Source organism: Sphaerodactylus townsendi, linkage group LG12, assembly GCF_021028975.2.
Source record: "Sphaerodactylus townsendi isolate TG3544 linkage group LG12, MPM_Stown_v2.3, whole genome shotgun sequence".
In the NCBI taxonomy this organism is placed as follows: Eukaryota; Metazoa; Chordata; class Lepidosauria; order Squamata; family Sphaerodactylidae; genus Sphaerodactylus; species Sphaerodactylus townsendi.
This window is the reverse complement of record NC_059436.1, coordinates 11,496,746-11,517,719: the sequence shown is the minus strand read 5'-3', so window position 1 is coordinate 11,517,719 and position 20,974 is coordinate 11,496,746. Positions and strand designations below refer to the sequence as shown.

The 20,974-nt window shown below is 42.9% G+C and overlaps 1 protein-coding gene across 10 annotated transcripts in view; it reads right to left on the bottom strand.

Moving 5' to 3' along the window:
* Positions 1–20,974, bottom strand: part of ST3GAL4 (ST3 beta-galactoside alpha-2,3-sialyltransferase 4) — a 178,858-nt gene that overhangs the window by 142,853 nt on the left and 15,031 nt on the right. The gene's annotated exons all lie outside the window — the stretch shown is intronic.

Genomic DNA, 20,974 nt, shown 5'->3' with positions numbered 1-20,974 from the left:
CCTCTACCCCACACATCAAAACTTCTCCCGCCATGAGCAAAAGTTTTCAGAAAGGCGTGCAACTGAGTGACCTTTTAATTGTTTATTATTGTCCATCGACATATTGGCAATGCCACAGAGTTTTCAATGAAAGGATGAACAGAGGTAATTTGCCTTTGCCTGCCATTGCATAGCAGCACTAGACTTCCTTGGTGGTCTCCCATCTAATACTAACTAGGGCTGACCCTGTTTAGCTTCCAAGATCTGATGAAATCAGACTAGGCTGGGCCATCCAAGTCAGGGCATGGCATTAAACTGACAACTCAGACCCATCAACAAATGCCTTTCCTGGCCTTACAATTGTTTTGGGCAGTAGCCACCATACACAACCAACTATGGGTCCAGGAAGGGACCCCCTGGATAAGTCTGAGTTGCGAACGTATTACAATACAATCTCAAGGTCATTTCAAGCCAATTACAGAGTCACCAGCAACATCTGAGCCCACTGTGCTGGAAACCAAGATGGCTCAAGAGTGAGAGGAGGGAATTTACTACTTTTAGGGAAAACAGGGCCGATAAAATGGAGACTCTAATTTGCATGCCTGAGTAGGCAGGCAGTTGAATCAAAAGCTGATAGCTACTCCATCTGAATTAACACAGTGTAATGAGAGCGGGTTTTGTGAAGTTCAAATCCGGGCTGCATCTAACTAGCCCTACAGCTCCTATCCCACGTGGCTGATCAATCATCCCAAAACAGCTTGCTAACTATGGAACCAACACAGTGTCGTAGCACTTCTTAGGTCTAAAGTGCAAGTATATTTCAGCACCTAGCAAGCCAGATCAAATGTTTCAGATTGAGGCCCCTTCCACACCTGCAGAATAACACACTTTCAATCCACTTTCAATGCACTCTGCAGCTGTATTTTATTGTGCAAAATAGCAAAATCCACTTTCAAACAATTGTGAAAGTGGATTGAAAGTGCATTATTCTGCATGTGCGGAAGGGGCCTCAGAGGTCTTCTTAGCATCTCCCTCCACCCTTGCCGGAAATAAAGAAGGCTTGGCCAAAGGTGATGTCATTGCCCCAATGTACAGCCTCAGGGGGTTGTAGCATAGTTGGCCATGCTGGCAGGGGCTGATGGGATTTGTAGTCCATGAACATCTGGAGAGCCGCAGGTTGCAGACCCCTGTGCTAGAGCATCTGCTTCGCATGCAGAAGGTCCCAGGTTCAATCCCCTGCATCTCCAGTTAAAAGGGCCGGACAAGCGGTGCCATGGAAGACCCTGGAGAACTGCCGTCTGAATACGCGGTATTGACCTTGAAGGACCAATGGGTCTGATTGACTGTAAGGCAGATTTATATTCCAAGGGAAAGGCCAAGAGACCCTGGGTTCAATGGAGAGCAGAGTCCGAAAGCAGTCCCAAGCTCTCCATATCACATTGTACTGCATGCTTGCATAAAAGTTCACACCCAACTTTGTATGTTCTGCACTCCACCCAGGAGTGGTGGACAGCAAAGCTGTGCACTTGGCCCCTTGGGAATGAAGGCCAGTGGGCGGAAAACTTTGGCTTTGGGTCTGTTGCAGCCATCTGTTCTGACTCTTTTGCGCTGTGTGGAAGTGCTGACATTGGCCATCGAAGTGTTGGGTCTGAGACACCCCAAAGGCGTTGCAGCCCAGTGGAGAGAAGGCTCCTTGGCACGACCTGGGCTCCCCTCCTATTTTTGGTCATGAGAAAAGCAGAATTGCCAAAATACATGCTGTTGCTTTCCCTCTTCCAAAGTGGGAGGGGGAGAGAGAGAGAAACGACAATGTTCTTTCAGTTTAAAGTCTAGACATGAACGCTTCATGCAACCTCCCGAGAGAGGGCTTGTACTAGATGCGTTCATTCCACGACACGGCATTAGTATCAAAACGCAAATGGTTTGTTCACCTCATTAGCTGGAAATAACAGGGAGTCTACCAGTAAAATGCTGTCACTGTTTGCTGGAACTTAGCGGCCCCCACCCATTCCCAATCCACTACAACATTAATTTAGCATTTTAAAAGTCTCACTGCAAGAAGCAGACTCCCCCAGCTACAACATCACTATACTGCAAAACCGAAAGCCACACAATACCGTTCATTAGGATCGAGCAAAATAGCACACCGTGACACAAGGGCTTTTGAATCCTTCAGCATTCTTCTCAGGGCCAGACAATCAGTAGAAAAAACAAGATGGGGGGGAAGATGGGGGGATATATTTCAGACCGTGACAGGGACAGCCTTCCTGATAGTCACTGGGACATTGACTTTTTGTGGCATAAACAAACGCCCAGATTATGGTTCTTAGAGCTGCCGTTTACACCTCATTAGAGCCAGTATTTCTGACAAAGAAAAATTATTCATGAAAGCCGTTGCCCCAGAGGGATGGTCTCAGTAGGCTGTTCCGAAACAAAACACTCACTTCCTTCATTCAGGAAATGACTGTTAGACAGACAAGTAAACCTCTCTGTTGCTTTACGACTTCAGCCAATTCTGAAACAGACCTCCGTTCCTTATTCACTGCAGAGTGACTGCAAAGGTCCTTACACTGACACCACGGCATCCGCAAAGGAGTTTTCTGCACCCTTTCCTCCACAAGTTGCCATTTCCAAAAAAAAGTCCCTGCTGTGCTACAGGCAGGCTTCCTAACAGCTTTATTTTACCAAGCCCTCTTGTGGCACAGAAGGGGCCCAATAGGAAATTCGGTCACAGTTTCTACCAAGAGGCAGGCAGAGCTTAGTTGATGTAAGGAGGCATGCCACTGTTTTTAGAATCCTTTCCGTTGTTGTGTTATAAAACCTAGAGTTATGATAAGAAGCTCTGAGAGCTTCCTATTAGAGAAACATTGTAAATAAACACACGAAGAGGTCTGGAAGCGAAGGCGGCACAATATAGCCCGATCACGCAGATCTCAAAAGCTAAGCATGGTCAGAACTTGGGAAAGAAGGTCACCAAGAAAGACTTTGCAGAGGAAGGCAACAGCAAACCACCTTTGAGTCTCACTTGCTTCGAAAGTCACTGGCTGGGATAGCCATAGTGTGACTTGAGAGCACTTCCTGTATACAGACACATTAAGGCCTTCTCAAACATGTTTATTTACTTCGCTTATACTCTACCTTTCTTCTCAATTGGGCCTCCAGGAGCTTACATGGTTTTCCTCATCTTCATGTTATATTTTATGACAATTCTGTGAGACAGGTTAGGCCAGTGGTGGCGAACCTTTGGCACTCCAGATGTTATAGACTACAATTCCCATCAGCCCCTGCCAGCATGGCAGCCCCTGCCAATTGGCTATGCTGGCAGGGGCTGATGGGAATTGTAGTCCATAACATCTGGAGTGCCAAAGGTTCGCCACCACGGGGTTAGGCGGAGACGGGCACAAAGTTAACCAGAAAGCTTCCACAACATTCAGGATTCAAACCTACCTTCCAAAATTTCTAGCATTGTACTCTAACCACTATATCATGCCACTGGTAGCACTAAGACTGTGGAACTGCCTCCTAGGTCCATTTGCTTCATTTACAACTAGGATTCAAGTTGTTACCATGTCAGACAGTGGTAAATTCTACTGATTTTCCCTTCAAATCTGGGCCATTTTGTTCATGAGAAGCAGCTGGAGGGTGAGGGGTTGGTACAAGACACCCACAAGACACCTTCCATTTATGGTTCACAGGATCCAACTGACCATTTGTTGTTTTTTTCTTTATTATTCTTACCCACATTTATTATTCAGCTCTGCTCTAATTGCTTGTTTTGTTTTTCACTAACCGGTAGGATCCCCATGGATGGAAGGGTAGAATAAAAATGATTTAAACGAAGAAAGAGCAGTTTCCTTTCATTCTTTTATGTGTACAGCAGCTTTTTAAAAAGACTTTTATCTTGATAGGAATTTTTTACTTATTATTATGTTTCCCTGAATCTATAGTTTTATATTCCTGGTTGCAATTTGTAAATTGCTAGACATTGGATTATTAATTGAGCAACAATAATTACATCAGCCTAAATCCAACCGTGCAGTTTCAAAGACTTAGGAGTACTTGAGTTTCCTGAAGAAAAAGTAAAATACCTCCATTCAATGAGTAATTAAACAGTGAGCTTCACTGCAAATGAAAGAAAAAAACAATCAGAGCTCTTATCCACTAATGATGGAAAGGCTCCCAGTGGTCAGGGCACCCTCTTACCCTTGCTTATTGAACCAATGGGAGAAATGTCTGGAACAAAAATGACATCACGTGACATCACATCTGGCTGAAAGCTCATTGGGACACACTCTGGCCCTTCTGGAAAACTTCATGGCATAAAGTTTTGTGGGATGGTCAGAGCACCCCCTTTGCCTGCTCCCTCAATGTGCTCACCTAGGCCAGACAATGGCCTGGCATCCCTAGCATGTAATGATGGTACTGACATATCCAACATCCCTGGCCCCATGCAACTCACCCCCACCACACAACACTTATGAGGCAGCGAAGTAGAAAACAAAGTTGGTCCAGAAGGCTGATGTCACACTAAAGAATCACAGCCTCCCCCATGATATTCTCCTCACCCCAAAAACCCTTGCCATAGTTGAGGGAGCTATTAGTCAGCTGCCATCACCTCCTGGTTTCTCTCCTCAGAGCTGGAGGGGGGTACTAAGCCAGTAAAAAAAGCATAGCAAGAGTAAGCATTTGGACCCCTGGTTAGGACAGAGGGCAATCACAATTCTGTTAACACAAGCTTTATTTTGTTGCAGAGAATAATCCAACAATTCAGTCCAGCTACAATCACTAGGCAGTATCTAGCAGTAGAAAACAAACACACAAAGTTACTCTATTCTAAACTTAGCTCAGAGTTTTCCAGACATCCACTCCCCCCCCCCCTTCCTAGAAAGAACGGGCAGGTTCCCATCCAGGTTTAGATATCTAAAATTTGTCTATGAGAAGCCACTGCCTGACTGTATTAAATTATTTTCTCTCCTTGTGTTTCCTTTAAAAGGCAGGAGTCCTGCCAATCAGCCGGTTGCAGATGAAGGAGCTGGGCAGGCCTCACTTGATATGGGAAGGGGGGAAATATGGTTACTCAACTGCAGAAAGAGCTCCCATTCAGCACCACATCAGCACTAGAAGAGGAAGCTAGTCTTATCTTGGAACTCTTTATTTAGCTAGATGGAACAGGAAGCGTTAGCAATAAAGAGAAAAATGTTCACATGCTCGCCTTAAACTGTAGCACGCTGTGACCTTTTCACGGGAGCTCAGTTACCACACTTGCTTAAACTCAGCAGCCGGGTTTGCACAAGAGAAAGTGTCAGTTTATAATAGAAAAGCAAGGGGGCATGATCTGGAAAATTAAATAGCGAACATCTAAGGCTGTCTACAACATGTCTTGAAAACAAGATGACGACACTAAAAACAGCAATATCTGGAAACAAATCCGTAATCTGAAATGTGTCCAGAAATACCTGGAAACAAACAGTAGTCTGAAATGTTCCTCTAAACTTCAGCTGAAGTCAGTACAAAACAAGAAGCCGAAAAACAGCCGCAGTGCAATATTGCAATGCGATCAATACGACATAGCCTTTAAAAAAAACCAAGGAACTATTTGAACCCTAAGGATAGCTATAATTAATAAATGAAATGGAAACACAAAAGAGCAACTGTCGATCATTTTAAATGGCAGAATGATCAGCTACAAGGTACTGATAAAACAGCAAATCAGGGCTAAGCAACATTTAAAAGTTTTCCACAATAAAGAAAACTTGCAGAGAAGTGCCCTTACCACACATATGCCACTTCTGCAAACCTTTTGACAAAATGATAAACCTCTTACAGGATTCTGTAGCTCAGCAGTACCTTTACTGAGTACCTTTACTGAGTGCCTAATGTTCAGTCCTCAACACTGCTAGGAGAGGGGCTGCAGCTGAGGTGAAGAGACTCTGTTTAACATGCAAAAGGTCCCAAGTTCAATTCCTGATGTCTCCAGATGAAAGGACCAGGCAGTAGGTGATGTGAAAAACTCTGCCTGAGACCCTGGAGAGTTGCTGCCATTTTGAGTAGACAGTATTGACTTTGACGGCTCAGAAGGCAGCTTCACGAGCGTTCCTGTGTGTGCCAGGTAAACAACCCAAAGGAGACAGCCTGAGGAAACAACAGAGGTCTTGGAGAGCCATGGTACAAGCCTGCACGGACCAATGATTTGACTCTGCATAAAGAAGTTGGATGCGTACATTCATAAGTTATTATTAGAATCATCACCTTATCAATGGAGAAACATCTCAGTGACTTCCTTAAAACCACCCATGATGGATTCACAGTCCTTTTTGAACCTGGGGTTTCCTACATCAAGGATCAGTCTTCACAGGCCCTGATGAGACACTGGCTCTTTGAGAAAATGTATTCTGATCTTAAGTGCTTTATCAACTGCTACCTTACTTTATCAAGTTTATTAAGTGCTTTATCAACTGCTACCTTGAGTGGTACTCCATGGTGCACAGAGGAGGAGGAGGAGGAGGAGGAGGAGGAGGAGGAGGAGGAGGAGGAGGAGAAAAAGAAAAAGAAGAAAAAGAAAAAGAAGAAAAAGAAGAAAAAGAAGAAAAAGAAGAAAAAGAGGAGGAGGAGGAGGAGTTTGGATTTATATCCCCCCTTCTCTCCTGCAGGAGACTCAAAGGGACTTACAATCTCCTTGCCCTTCCCCCCTCACAACAAACACCCTGTGAGGTAGGTGGGGCTGAGAGAGCTCCAAGAAGCTGTGACTAGCCCAAGGTCACCCAGCTGGCGTGTGTGGGAGTGTACAGGTTAATCTGAATTCCCCAGATAAGCCTCCACAGCTCAGGTGGCAGAGCTGGGAATCAAACCCGGTTCCTCCAGATTAGATACACGAGCTCTTAACCTTCTACGCCACTGAGCCACATTCACAATTACCATCCACCAAAATAATGAGAAAGAGCCTCGTGGCACAAAGTAGCAAGCTGCAGTACACCAGTCCAAGTACTGCTCACGACCTGAGTTCGGTCCCGATGGAAGTCAGTTCCATGGAACCAGCTCAGTTCCATGGAACCAGTCAGTTCCATGGAACCAGCAGGTTGACTCAGTCTTCCATCCTTCCAAGGTCAGTAAAATCAACATTCAGCTTGCTGGGGGTAAAGTGCAGATGACTGGGGAAGGCAGTGGCAAACCACTCCATAAGCATACTCTGCCTAGTAAACGTTGTGGCATGACATCACCCCATGAGTCAGTAATAACCTGATGCTTTACCTTTACCTTTAAAAAAGAACAAGACAACCACTGCATGCCTTGGGCACCATCCCACCAAACATGAGTACACAATAATAAAAGGTATAGCTATTAATATTAAATACATAACTATAACTTTTTAAATCACCAAAGGACCTCTGCACATGCAGAATCATCTGTCTCCACCACCTTTAAACCTTAGCAGGAGCAGGGGGTAGGGGTATCCAGAATGAGGGGGTGGTTTTCCTCTCCGCCTTCACACTCTTTTCTTAGCAGGAGGTACGGCAGGTCAAGCATGAGAGTAAGAGACTGCCAAGGCCCCTAGACTAGGATTTTAGAAAACACACTACAGAAAACACCAGCAACACATAGGAGAACAGCCTACTGAGCAGAGGGGTTCCTTTTTCAGGAAGTGTATACAATTGTGCAAGACTGTGCAAGGCTGGAATCGTACCAGTTCTGGTTTGAAAAGTCAACTCTCGTGATTTCGATTGAGCCGGGCGCCAGAACAAGGGAAGTTTCCAGACACTGAGACTGAAAGAGATAACGGTGATGAAAATCAATGCATTTCCCATTTCAAAGCCATCTGCGAGATGATGGCAAGTTAAGAGTCAAAGAGGCTGCTATCGACGTTCAAGCAGGAAGCATCCCCTTTGCCTCCTATGAATGCAGCAGGCAACTCAATAATTGGTTCTTCAATAGCACTGTCTAACTAAGCTTCTCAAATGCATTACAAGCAATAATGTATTAAAACCTTACATGCCCCAGGAGGCCGATGCATAACTCAGGAAGAGAGAATGCAGAAGAATCTAATTCCACGACTCTATTGTCACATACAGGGATAAACAATGACAGAGGCAAGGTATTTTGAAAAGGCATTAGAGGTCCTAGCTGTTCCCTGTTTTGCAAATGGAATCTTGGAATGAAGGTCTGATTTCCCATCTTTTTTTTCCCGGTTCAGGGAATTGGATCTAATTTTCTGGCTCACCTGCTGAAGAACCTCATCTCATGCATATGCTGTAAAGGATTCAGGACATGTTTAAGGCACACAGATCACACAGTGTGCCATTCAGATCTGTGAGCTTTTCAGCAAGAGGACTGCGACTATGCCTGTGAGAACTTTCTCAACAGGAAGAAGGGAACACTACCCTTACCAGTCTTCCTATAGAGAAAGTCCAGAACATAGCAGGGAAACCACTTATATTATCATGTGTAACTCCCATTTAAATCCCACTTTTTTCATGGAGCTCAGGAAATGCTCCTAGCAAGCTTCCATGACACACTGGGGATCTGAACTTGGAACTCTTAGATCCTAGTCCCGTGGTAGCGAACCTATGGCACTCCAGATGTTCGTGGACTACAATTCCCAACTGGTCATGTTGGCAGGGGCTGATGGGAATTGTAGTCCATGAACATCTGGAGTGCCATAGGTTCACCACCACTGTAAGTCTAACCACTACATTATGCTGGCTCTCATCTGCTACACCTCATAGTATCACTACCTCTGAACTTTCTCTTCCTTTATGCGAACAGCTGTTTTGAAAGAACCAGACCAGTTTCTTGATTTTAGCAATGGCTTTAAAATTTAATGAAGAATGTAGCTAATTCACAGGTTCATGCTTACAACAGCAACAACAACATCCACACAAATACTATACCAATACATTACAACATCCTAGGCCTCTGGGTCTCAAACTGTAATGAAAGGCTAACAACCAAACTAAAGAACCAGCAGCTGTGATATTAAACAAAATTAAATAATAATAATACCATGATTTGAAAATTGAGATTCAGCAACTATGGCACAAACCAGCTGAGGTCGTCCCAGTGGTAATTGGCACCCTGAGCGCCGTTCCGAAAACACTAAGGTCACACTCAAAGCATCTTCAAATCGACAAAATCAACATCTGTCAGATTCAAAAGGCAGCCCTGCTGGGATCTGCACAAATACTACACCTATACATTACAACATCCTAAACCTCTAAATGGGGTTCAAATTGTAATCAAAGGCCAACGACCAGCTGAAGAACTGGCAGCTGTGATATTAAACAAAATAATAATAACAACAACAACATGATCCCATTCATAGTGATTTGAAAGAAAACAAAGTTGGGATATCAAATGGCCAAAGACTCAGAAAAAATCAACATCAGTCAGATGCAGAGAAGGCAGGCCTGCTGGGATCTGCACAAATACTATGCCAATACTTTACCATGTCCTAGGCCTCTGGGTGAGGCTCAAATTGTAATGAAAGGCCAACAACCAGCTAAACAACTGGCAGCTGTGATATTAAACCAGGGATCTGCAACCTGCGGCTCTCCAGATGTTCATGGACTACAATTCCCATCAGGGGTTGCAGACCCCTGTATTAAACAAAATGAAATGATGATGATGATATGCCATTCCTGAAAGATTGAATTGTTACTGTTTTATGAGCCACTGATACTTTTTTTTTAAATATTTTTATTGATATTTCGGAATTATTACAAATTTATAATGTATACTTTATATACATCCTCCATATCTTTTTTCCCCCTTTTTCCCCTCCTTCTTCTTTAGATTTAGCAGCAGGTCCATTCTTTTCAATCTTCTTGTCCATTTTTCTTCTGTAATTCCAATTTCGTTTAGCCAGTCTTTGAATTCCATCCAAATCTCCCCCATGTCCTTTTGTTTTTCTTGCCATATTTGATTTCTTGACATTGTGTCGAAAATTTCTAATTGTATTTGCTCCCATATATATTCCAACCATTTCTGCATTGTCCAGATTTTTTTGTCCTTCCACCCCAATGCTATTACTGCATGGGCCGCTCTGATCATGAATCTGAAAAGTATTCTTTTTCTTTGTTCTATTATAATATAATCCACTATACCTATAAATAGTAAATCTATATTTATCTTTATTCTTACCTTTACATATTTTTCTATGTATTTTATCACATTTTCCCACATATTTTTTACTTCTATACATTCTAGCCACATATGGGTATATATTGCATTTTTATCTCCACAATGCCAACATTTCGGCCACTGATACTTTTTAACCTACCTTGATGGAGACTACCTGTTCTTGGGCTTCACCTAGCCAGGGCAACACTTCTTACAAACTAATACAAAAGGGACTGCTCTGGGTTTCTTGCTTGATCTTCTCCACTCCTACCCCGAAGCTAGGTTAACAGGTTTAGAAGCTGTTCTGCATCTTTTCTTCTGCACTGCATAATCAGCTGAGCAGCAGATGAAGGCTGCTTATGAGCCCTGCGTAAACCTTGCACAGCTTTAAGAAACAGGACTTTGTTTTTCCGAGGATGGAACACCAGCTCACTGCACCAACGTGACCCGAATTCACAATGCCCCCATTTATTTAGATAAATAACATGCTTACGGGCCACCCTCTTATTTTAAAACAAATCCTAAAGTGGTTTTCAAACCACTAAAAATAGACAACCAGTAAGACACATAGTGAAACAGGAAAGTCCCCCAGAAGCAAACATTACATGAAACCCATACTCATTTGACTGCAGCCACAATAAAAAAATATGATTCAATGTACAAGTCAGTTTGCAGCAAGAGAGACAGCAGCACAGCAATAAAGACAATTCCAAGAGCCAAAGAATTAACATGCAAGTATCTAACTAGAAAAAACAACAACAATAAATAAGGAGCTGCCAAAAAGAATCAGATTCAGCACCCAAGGAAGAGGTCCAGGGACAGCACTCCACAGTTGTGGCACCATAACACAAAAAGGCACCCGTCCTAAGCTCTCCCCAATCTTATTTCCGAAAACAGCATCAAAAGTAGCTGGCCCCACTGCAAAAGCGATGCTTTTGAGTATATTACCAGATAAGCTTCCTAAGAAATTGAATGAACTGTGCTGGTATTTACTAACGGCCGCAACACAAACAATTGCAACCAATTGAAAATTCAATAAAGGTCTTACAATAGAATGTTGGGAAGATAAAATTAGAGAATGTACTACTATGGCTAAATGAACCAATCTTGTAAATCGACATTCAAAACACAAATTCGATGAAAAAAATGGGGTCTTTATTCCCTATATGGATCCGAATTGATTATGTAAAAACAAGATAACTCGAGGACTGAAAATGGACAATGACTAAGATATTAACTGGACTAGGAAAAATGCTTTGGGGCCAGCGAACAAATGACAAAGATTCTAAGACCTTATAAGGTCTCTCTATTAATCTGAAAATGTTATATTGGGATTCATTATGTAATGTGTACTTAATATAGTTGTGGGTAGATATTCCTTATGCTGTAATTTCAACTATTTTCTAGCACTTCTTTTTTCTGATCTGTCTAATATATTTTGAAAAATAATTTTTAAAAATTTAGTAGCTGGCCTCAAGACCTTAACTGATGTTGGATATACAAACTGTTCGTTAGATACACAAATTGATGTTGGATACACAAATTGCTCTCGTAATTATTTTCCTCCTGGATTGCCCTCTGCAGACACAAACATGCAAGAGGCAAGTGATTCGCCCAGTACAGTATTTATTTTTATTTTATTCTTTTATTCCATTTAATAGGCTGCCCCTCCCCTTTGGACTTGCAGCAGCTTACAGCATGAATATAAAACATTAAATCGCCTAAAATTTAAAAAACATTTCAAGAAATTCCAATAAATTACAGCTACTTTGCCTAAGATGGCAAAAATACAAACAATCTTGCGAGGGGTGGTAATAAACTAACTGTCAGATGTGAAGGATTTAGCCCACATGTCCCTACAAGATGTATCTCCAAGTTTGCTAGGGTAACTACTGGCCCATTTTGCATCACCTGTGGTCAGAGGAGTACCTAAACCAGGGGTAGGGAACCTGTGGCTCTCCAGATGTTCAGGAACTACAATTCCCATCAGCCTCTGTCAGCATGGCCAATTGACCATGCTGGTAGGGGCTGATGGGAATTGTAGTTCCTGAACATCTGGAGAGCCGCAGGTTCCCTACCCCTGACCTAAACTAAACTAGTGCCCCCACTTGTTTTCTTCTGTCTATTAATCCTTGTAGGGGGAGAGCCAGGCGAGCATGCCTCTCTGCCAGAGGGGTGGGGGCAATTTTGCGCCCCCACATGATTAAATGGTGCTCGGGGACATGTGACCCCACATGTCCCTCTGGCAGGTACACGCCTGCCTGTGGTCCTACCTGCAAAGGGCTTGGGAGAAAGGAAAGGTGCCCTTCATCAATCCATTGTTTCCTGTTAAAATTCACCCTGCATCCTGTTTTGCCTTTTCATTGCCTTCTTTCTGGAAGATGCTCTAAGTCTGTGGTGGTGAACCTTTGGCCCTCCAGATGTTATGGACTACAATTCCCGTCAGCCCCTGCCGTGCTGGCCATGCTGGCAGGGGCTGATGAACCCTCCCGGAAGACCAAACAACTCTCCCTCACTCATTATCAGAGCTCTCACTTAATAAAGCATCTTTCGGTTTTCACACAACAAGCCAAGTACTTTCATTCATGTACTTATGGCAGCATTTTAGTTCCACAAAGCAATTCTTGACATATTGGAAAAAGCATGTACATTTCCCTCTGACTAGTCAACCGTTTCAAGCCACAGCTAAGAGCTCGAGTTTTCTTTAAACTCCTGAGACAAGCTCTTCAGAATCATCAAGCAGTGTGGAAACTGCGAGGTTCACAAGAATTTGAGGCTTTTAAAATTCACTTTGTGGCTTTCGAACCATTCGGCAGAATACCTTCAAGTATTTTCAAGCCAAGTGGAGCTGCAATTTTCTCCACATCCTCCATGACAGAACAGATTTTCAAGAGCCAAGCTCACTTAAAAAGCCCTTCATAGTCCATGTGTGTTCCACAAACTGCGGTTGCCTGGTACCCAAGTGGTGTACCATATTAGAGAAATAAACCATCTCACTGCTGTGCCCTCATCCCGTTTCTTATTTTGCTAGAGCATTTCTTGTACCAATTTCACAGATAGAAGGTTTCACTGGGAAAGCACTGCCTACAACATTCTCTCTCCACAGAGCAACTCTTAAGCAATGTTATAGAAAACATGAGACCCCATTATAGCCAACTGCTGAGGAAATCTCATTCGTGTTCTACCACCAGAGTCAGAGTGCGCTCCAAGCCTAATTTAAATTTGTTATTGTGAAAGAGCGCTGAGAACAATTTTATGAGGCAAAGGAGCATATTTCCTGTTAGCAGAAGAATCAAATTCAGCTGATGAAGGTATGAAATGCCAAATTAAAGTTAACGTAAGGGAGGAAATGGAGATGTTAATCCACTTCATTGGCAACCAGTTCTCCTGGAGTGCCACGTGGGAACAAAATCAAGGCCAAGTTTTCTGTGAGCAAGTCAGCTAGAACACACTTTGGCAGGAATGGGGGGGGGGGACATGTGGCCACATTCATAGGTTAGATTTAACCCAGGATTTCCCATCACTCACGCCCAATCTAGCCTATTGATTACTTATCAACTAATATCTGAAAAGACGGCCAGTGGTGCTCAACTCCTCTGAGAAGTTTTGATGTATTTTCAAAGGGCTAAAACCCGATTGCTCCAGAGCGTTTTTGGCTAAGAGCCCAAGATGGAACAATTGGAATTTCATCTTCTGATATTGGTTTGGGAATGTGGTGACTGCCAATGATAGCTTGAGACTGTTGCATGTTTTCATCTACTATTTTAGTAGTTTCCTTTGGTTGGATTTTAGATTGTTGTTCACTCCTCTGAGCTTTTGGGAAGAACAGGATTACAATGATTGAAAGAAAAAAAGAATATATGCCCCTGGACTGAGAAAGTCCTGATTCTTAACTTGCAATGGCTGGAGGCAGACTGTGATTATTTACAGAGAAGAAAAATTCATACTGCATGTGTTCAAAAGGACTTCTGCATTCCTGCTTGGTGTGTTCCTGTTAGATGCAGCCCTAAACAGTGCCCCAAGATTCAGCCTTCTGGCAATCAAATTATAATTTGATTTAAATTTCTGGGCATTATGATTAAAGAGGACTTGACCTGGGGCGTTCAGACTGCCGCGGTGGTTAAGAAGGCCCAGCAAAGACTGTACTATCTGAGACTGTTAAGGAAACAACAACTGAATGGAAAACTCCTGGTGTCCTTTTACCGCTGTGCTATAGAGAGTGTCTTAACCTACTGCATCTGTGTATGGTTCTCCAGTTGCACAGTGGCAGATAGGAAGGCGCTCCAAAGGGTGATCACTACTGCACAGAGGATTATCGGCTGCCCTCTCCCCTCCTTGGAAGAACTCTATAATTCCCAAAGCCTAAAGAAAGCCCAAAATATTCTGAGGGATCCGTCTCATCCAGCACACTCTCTTTTTGAACTGTTACCATCTGGCAGACGATACAGGTCTATAAAAACTAGGACAAAGAGGCTTAGAGACAGCTTCTACTCTAGAGCTGTGGCGATGCTGAACTCCGTGGCTTCGTGTTGATGTGTTTGGAGCTGTGTAGGGATGGGTAGAGGAAGGGGAAAGTGAGGATGGGGTATGAGTCTGAAATTGTTTGCATTGAGGAATGCTGCTGTAAATTTTTGTTGTGCGTGCACAATTATAATAAATGCTTATGCTTATGCTTAATTATCCAAGGCTCAATGTTCACCCAGTACAACAAATCAAGTAATGAAGAGTTTGGTTGAAAAACTAAAGACAACAGAACCGAATGCAATGTAGTTCTGAAGTCAAGACTTCATTCAGACATCATGATAAATCATGGTTTAGAAACTGTGGTTTAATTAAACATCCACAAGCAGTGATGTCTGTATGCAGAAAGTTCAAGAAATATGGATTACAAACTAGAGTTTATAGCTAATTTGCTAACCACAGTTTGTACTAATTGTGGTTTGTTGTGATATCGGAATTGAGAAGTCACCATTAGCTGAGTAGCACTATCTAACACAGTCAGCTTTGCCAAAGATGCAGAAGCGACGGGAGGATGTCCTCCCCGCAGAAAGAAGGCAAGAAGCAGACAAAATTGAACTTCACACATCGATCAGAATTTCTTACACCTTGTTGCAAAAACTGTGGTTTAAAGGACCATGGTTAATTGTGATGCCTGAGTTGCAGCCATGATCAGTAACAGGCCTCTGATATCATGTCTTTGTTCAAATAAGAAATGTAATACAGCGATCAGAAGACCAAGGAACCATTCACTTTCGATTTGTCTGTAGTTGACAATGTGAAACTGAACATGCAAACTGACTCAATTGAAAAGCACGGCATATGAAACACTACGAAAGTTCTAGCCAAGGTGTTATATCTATCGCATTTCATTTACATGTGCAAATCGCTACCAAACACTGCAAATTTATAGAGAACGACAGTCACATGCAAGCCAACACAAGAATTCCAAAATGGTCTAGGAATGAATGAAGTTTGTTTTTATTTTGCCATCAAGTCACAGCTGACTTATGGAGACTCTGTAGGATTTTTAAGGCAAGAGACATTCAGAGGTGGTCTGCCATTGCCTGCCTCTGTGTCATCCCCCTGGTATTTCCTGGAGGTCTCCCATTCTGTTACTTGCCAGAAGTAAGACTCAGAGCGTGTGACTGGCCCAAGGTCACCCAGCAAGGTTCTATGGCAGAATGGAGGTTCAAATCCAGGTTTCCCAGATCCTTCCTAGTCTAACACTTCAACTGCTCAGATTTCACCAGACACTGCTCAAAAGCCTCCCTTTGTAGTCAAAAGAACGAAACACTTGCTTCTGAAAAATGCTACACCCACAAAAGCTTTTGTTACGCCCAACATCCATCCATTGGGCTCAGATCCCCTGTTGCTAAAAAGAGCTGTACAACAAACCACTCCATCCCTTTGAGGCTGAGCAGATGAAATGCTTGAGTTTCTCTCAGAAAGCTCAGTTGCGCCATTTTAGTTGGGTGTTTATTGTCTGAATAAGGATGGAAGAAATGCCTTGGATTTTTGGAACTGTAACACAACAGGGGAAGGGGGGGTGTAAATCTATTTTAAACAAACAACAATAAGCCATTTTCGTCTCACTGGAATTTAGGAGTGTTTTGTCAACTATGCATTAGATGAGAGGGTTTTTGGTCTTTCCCTCTTTTCGCTTTAGATTTATCAAATGGTAACTTGCCTGTTGACAGAACAAGAACTGAAGAGTTCTTTCTAAAAATATATAAATTAAAGGGGAGATGAGCCAGTAAGTCCCTTCAAGCTCTGGCTTTATCTGGCAATTTCAGTGGGGGAAAGGGAACAATCTATTCACGAAAATGAGTACACGCAATCTATTCACAATCTATTCGGGAAAAGAATAACCTTGTACCTCCCTCCCTACCCGTTGATTTTTTTTTACTCCTTTGTGTTACATGTCTTTATCAGACTGGCTTTTAAACTGCAAAATGAGGCACTACTTTTTGAAATGCAAATGTGCGGCTCATGTGGCAAGAAGTCACAGAGGTGCTCAAAAGTATAAACTGGAAGGAATTGACAAACCTAGAATCTTTGATTAACTAGTGCCCGGAATTTCCTCTCCAAGGCTATTCTCAAAAGTCCTAGTACAACAAGTGCTCATGGTCTTCCAACATCACAGTCCATATTTTGCATTGGCTGGATGGAAGGGTGCTTTAGGTAAGAATTGTAGTCCGCTATCACGCAGGCCAAAGCCAAGTCTGGGCCAGTTTATATGTTTAAAATGCATTCTTCCCCAAAGGCACTCACAACATCAACAGGAGGAGATCCAAAAAGCAAGGTGAGTGAAATACATTTACCAATGCCTGCCAGGGTAATTTTAGCTTTCATTGTTCATGCATGTTTCTCTGTGTAGTCATAAGAATTTGATTGAGTTTTTAAAAAACAAGCAAATCTGGATTCTGAGACAAAGCATACAAATCCTTTTACCTGTATAAATTATGAAAATATGCATGGAGTTTGCATAAGTTGTTATTTTTGGCTAGTTACAGTAGAAAGCAGTAGAAAGCACTGAAACCCAATATCCATTGTATGGTCTGGAGATGAATGATCCAGAAGTGTAGGTGTGTTAAGTGCCATCAAGTCACTTCCAGCTCATGGTGACCCTATGACCGTGGTGGCGAACTGATTCCTCCAAGCCCAGCCACCATTTTGCCTATTCCCTGCCTTTGGGTTTGGTGGCGAACCTTTGGCACTCCAGATGTTATGAACTACAATTCCCATCAGCCCCTGCCAGCATGACCAATTGGCCATGCTGGAAGGGGCTGATGGGAATTGTAGTCCATAACATCTGGAGTGCCAAAGGTTCGCCACCACTGCCCTATGAATTCATGTCCTCCAAATATATCTTATCCTTAACAGCCTTGCTCAGGCCTTGGAATCTGTGACTTCCTTAATAGAGTCAGTACATCTCATGATGGGTCTTCCTCTTTTCCTGCTGCCTTCACAGAATCATAAGAATTGGAAGAGACCACAAGGGCCATCAAGTCCAACCCCCTGCCATACAGGAACACACAATCAAAGCACCCTTGACAGCACCCCATCCAGCCTCTGTTTAAAGACCTCCAAAGAAGGAGACTCTACCACCAGAGCAAGATTATTCCACTGCCCAACAGCCCGTCCGGTTAGGAGGTTCTTCCTAACGCTTAGGTGAAATCTCGTTTCCTGTACTTTCAATTCATTACTCCTCGTCTGGAGCAGCAGAAAATAAGCTTGCTCTATCTTCAACATGACATCCCTTCAAATATTTAAACGTGGCTATCATGTCACCCCTTAACCTTCTCTTCTCTAGGCGAAACATACCTAACTCCCTAAAGACACTTCTCATAGGGCATGGAATCCAGACCTTTTACCATTATTGTCTTTTTTTTACTTATTTTGCTTTCTCATTATGTGACCAAAGTATGATAGCCCAGTTTAGCCATTTTAGCTTCTAGGAAAACAATGCAGCAGACTCATAGATAAATGAGCCTGGCTCTGGTCACTGCTTGGGTGGGAAACTTCCAGGGAACTCTATGTAAATGCCTGGAGTTCCAAAAGGGAGGAAACACAGGTTCCAATCAGTGTGTACAATGCTTTTATTGTCAGCCTAGGATCTGGGAGACCACATTCAAATTTCCATGCTACCATGACACTAACTATGAGATCTTGGGCGAGAGAGACACTTTCAGCCTAATCTACCTCACAGTCTTGACAAGAAGACGACGACAACGAAGAAGAAGAAGAAGAAGAAGAAGAAGAAGAAGAAGAAGAAGAAGAAGAAGAAGAAGAAGAAGAAGAAGAAGAAGAAGAAGACGAAGACGAAGAAGACGAAGAAGACGAAGAAGACGAAGAAGACGACGAAGACGAAGACGAAGGAGGAGGAGGAGGAGGAGGAGGAGGAGGAGGAGGAGAAGGAGAAGGAGGAGGAGAAGGAGAAGGAGAAGGAGAGGAGGAGTTTGGATTTATATCCCCCCTTTCTCTCCTGCAGGAGACTCAAAGGGGCTGACAACCTCCTTGCCCTTCCCCCCTCACAACAAACACCCTGTGAGGTAGGTGGGGCTGAGAGAGCTCCGAGAAGCTGTGACTAGCTCAAGGTCACCCAGCTGGCGTGTGTGGGAGTGTACAGGCTAATCTGAATTCCCCAGATAAGCCTCCACAGCTCAGGCGGCAGAGCTGGGAATCAAACCTGGTTCCTCCAGATTAGATACACGAGCTCTTAACCTCCTACGCCACTGCTGCTCCAGTGTGGTGTAGTGGTTAAAAGTGGTGGACTCTAATCTGGAGAACAGGGTTTGATTTCCCACTCCTTCACATGAACAGCGAACTCTTACTTGGTGAGTTGGATTTGTTCCCCCGCTCCCACACATGAAGCCTGCTGGGTGACCTTGAGCTAGTCACATTTATCCTGAACTCTCTCAGCCCCACCTACTTCACAAGGTGTCTGTTGTGGGGAGAGGAAGGGAAAGGAGCGTGTAAGCCACCTTGAATATCTTTATAGGAGAGAAAGGCAGAATATAAATCCAAACTATAAAATTGGGGAAAGAAAACCATGTATACCACTGGGAGCACTGTAGAAGTAGAGTGAGATTAAAACATGCTAAAAAGTCATAAACAACATCTTGATCACTTCAAATTAAAACTTATGTCCCTGGTGGATTCCAAAGAGCAGTACCCACAAAGGCTAGAAACTTGCTACAGTTAAAAAGCTGAGAATCTGAGAATGCCAACTTCTGCAGCCAGTTTCAAATTTCCAGGCTTTTCAATGACTCCATGGAAACACACAAGCCTGTACACAATTATGTGACGCAACAGTTGTCTGGTCTGCAGCCCAAGGAGACAGCAGCAGAAAGCATCTATCATTCTTTGAACACAACATAGCAGCAACTCAAAAGCAGAATCTTTTGCCTTTTTTGAGGATTTTTTGATCAATAGAAAGAATCAGCAGACACAAGATTGCACTACAAACTTCTACAAGTTTTCTTACAGTTTAACACCGTGGTGGCGGACCTTTGGCACTCCAGATGTTATGGACTACAATTCCCATCAGCCCCTGCCAGAATGGCCAATTGGCCACTCCCTGCAGAGAGCTGGTAACCGGTTGAACTTAAAATAGCACCTTTTGAAATCTTTTTCTCAACCAGAACTATGGATATCTAGAGAGAGCAAGAACAGGGCCGACCATAGGCTGAATTTTAAAAAAAAGGTTTTGTCAACTGACTGGTTCAATATTTGTTATGTAATTTTTAAAAATTAATTTATTTAAATAAGAAAAAAACACCTGTATCAACAGGTATGAACTCTAATGCTATTACAAAAAGAAGTGCCCAATTATGAAATGGTTTTTTAAAATTGTCATTCATTATTTTAGCGATATTAAGAAATATGAACTGCTTCTCTTTGGCTTTTATCCCAGAACACCATAACTGGGGAAACGTTTCCATTTCTTCTAATCAACAGCAAACTGTAAAGCAAATTAACAGCAACTATTATGAAAGGAAAATCAGTTTTTGAAGGTGGTTGTGTCAACCTGGCTGCAAGGCATTTTTCCCGTTTGGAGAAATCTACTGCTACAACAGAGCCCACAGAACCACTGCTATGTTGTTAGATTTGCCCTCACTAACTAGAGAGCAAACAGTCTTCCTTCCTGTTTTGCCAACAATTCATGGCACCAGAATGAAATTAAAAAGGAAAGCTTCCACCCACCCAGTTGCAGGGAATATTTGACAATGCACATCACACTTGCAGTTTAAGACGATATGAAGAATTTCCTCTCCTGTGAAGTCACCAGTTTCCTACTATTTTGGGGTTTCCCGCCCTCAAGAAAAATACCCATTGTAAAAAATGACGCTCTACTATCTCGCCTGATGCAACACGAGGATAAACTTAATGTAAGTAAAATTGTGGTTTTTGAACTGCCTTCAAGGAAATCCTGAGGTTCCACTGAACCTTCTCAGAGGTTTCTCAATGAAACAATCTTTTTCCTGCAATGCATACGTGGAGGTCTTATCAGTACACCAAGTCTGGCAAGAATGATGCGGCTCCAACCCCAGTCCTGATACCTGAGTCCTTTCAACCAGATGCACCTGGAACTGAACTCGGAGCTGTCTACGTGCAAGTCATGAAGTCCGACCCTGTCAGCGACTTGCGGTCTGTTCCCTCTTTGCCAACTTCTCCATTCAAATGGCAGCTAACCAGGGCTTCCAACAGGACCACTATGGTTATAATTCAGCCCTTCCCTGCAGGGGTAAATTATGAGCAAGATTTTCAAGAAGCATCTTGTTGGTTTAACATGTGCGTTTATCATTTATTATATGCTTTGGGGGTTCCTGGATTAAAAAGGGGAGCACTACATAAAATCAACACACACACACACACACAC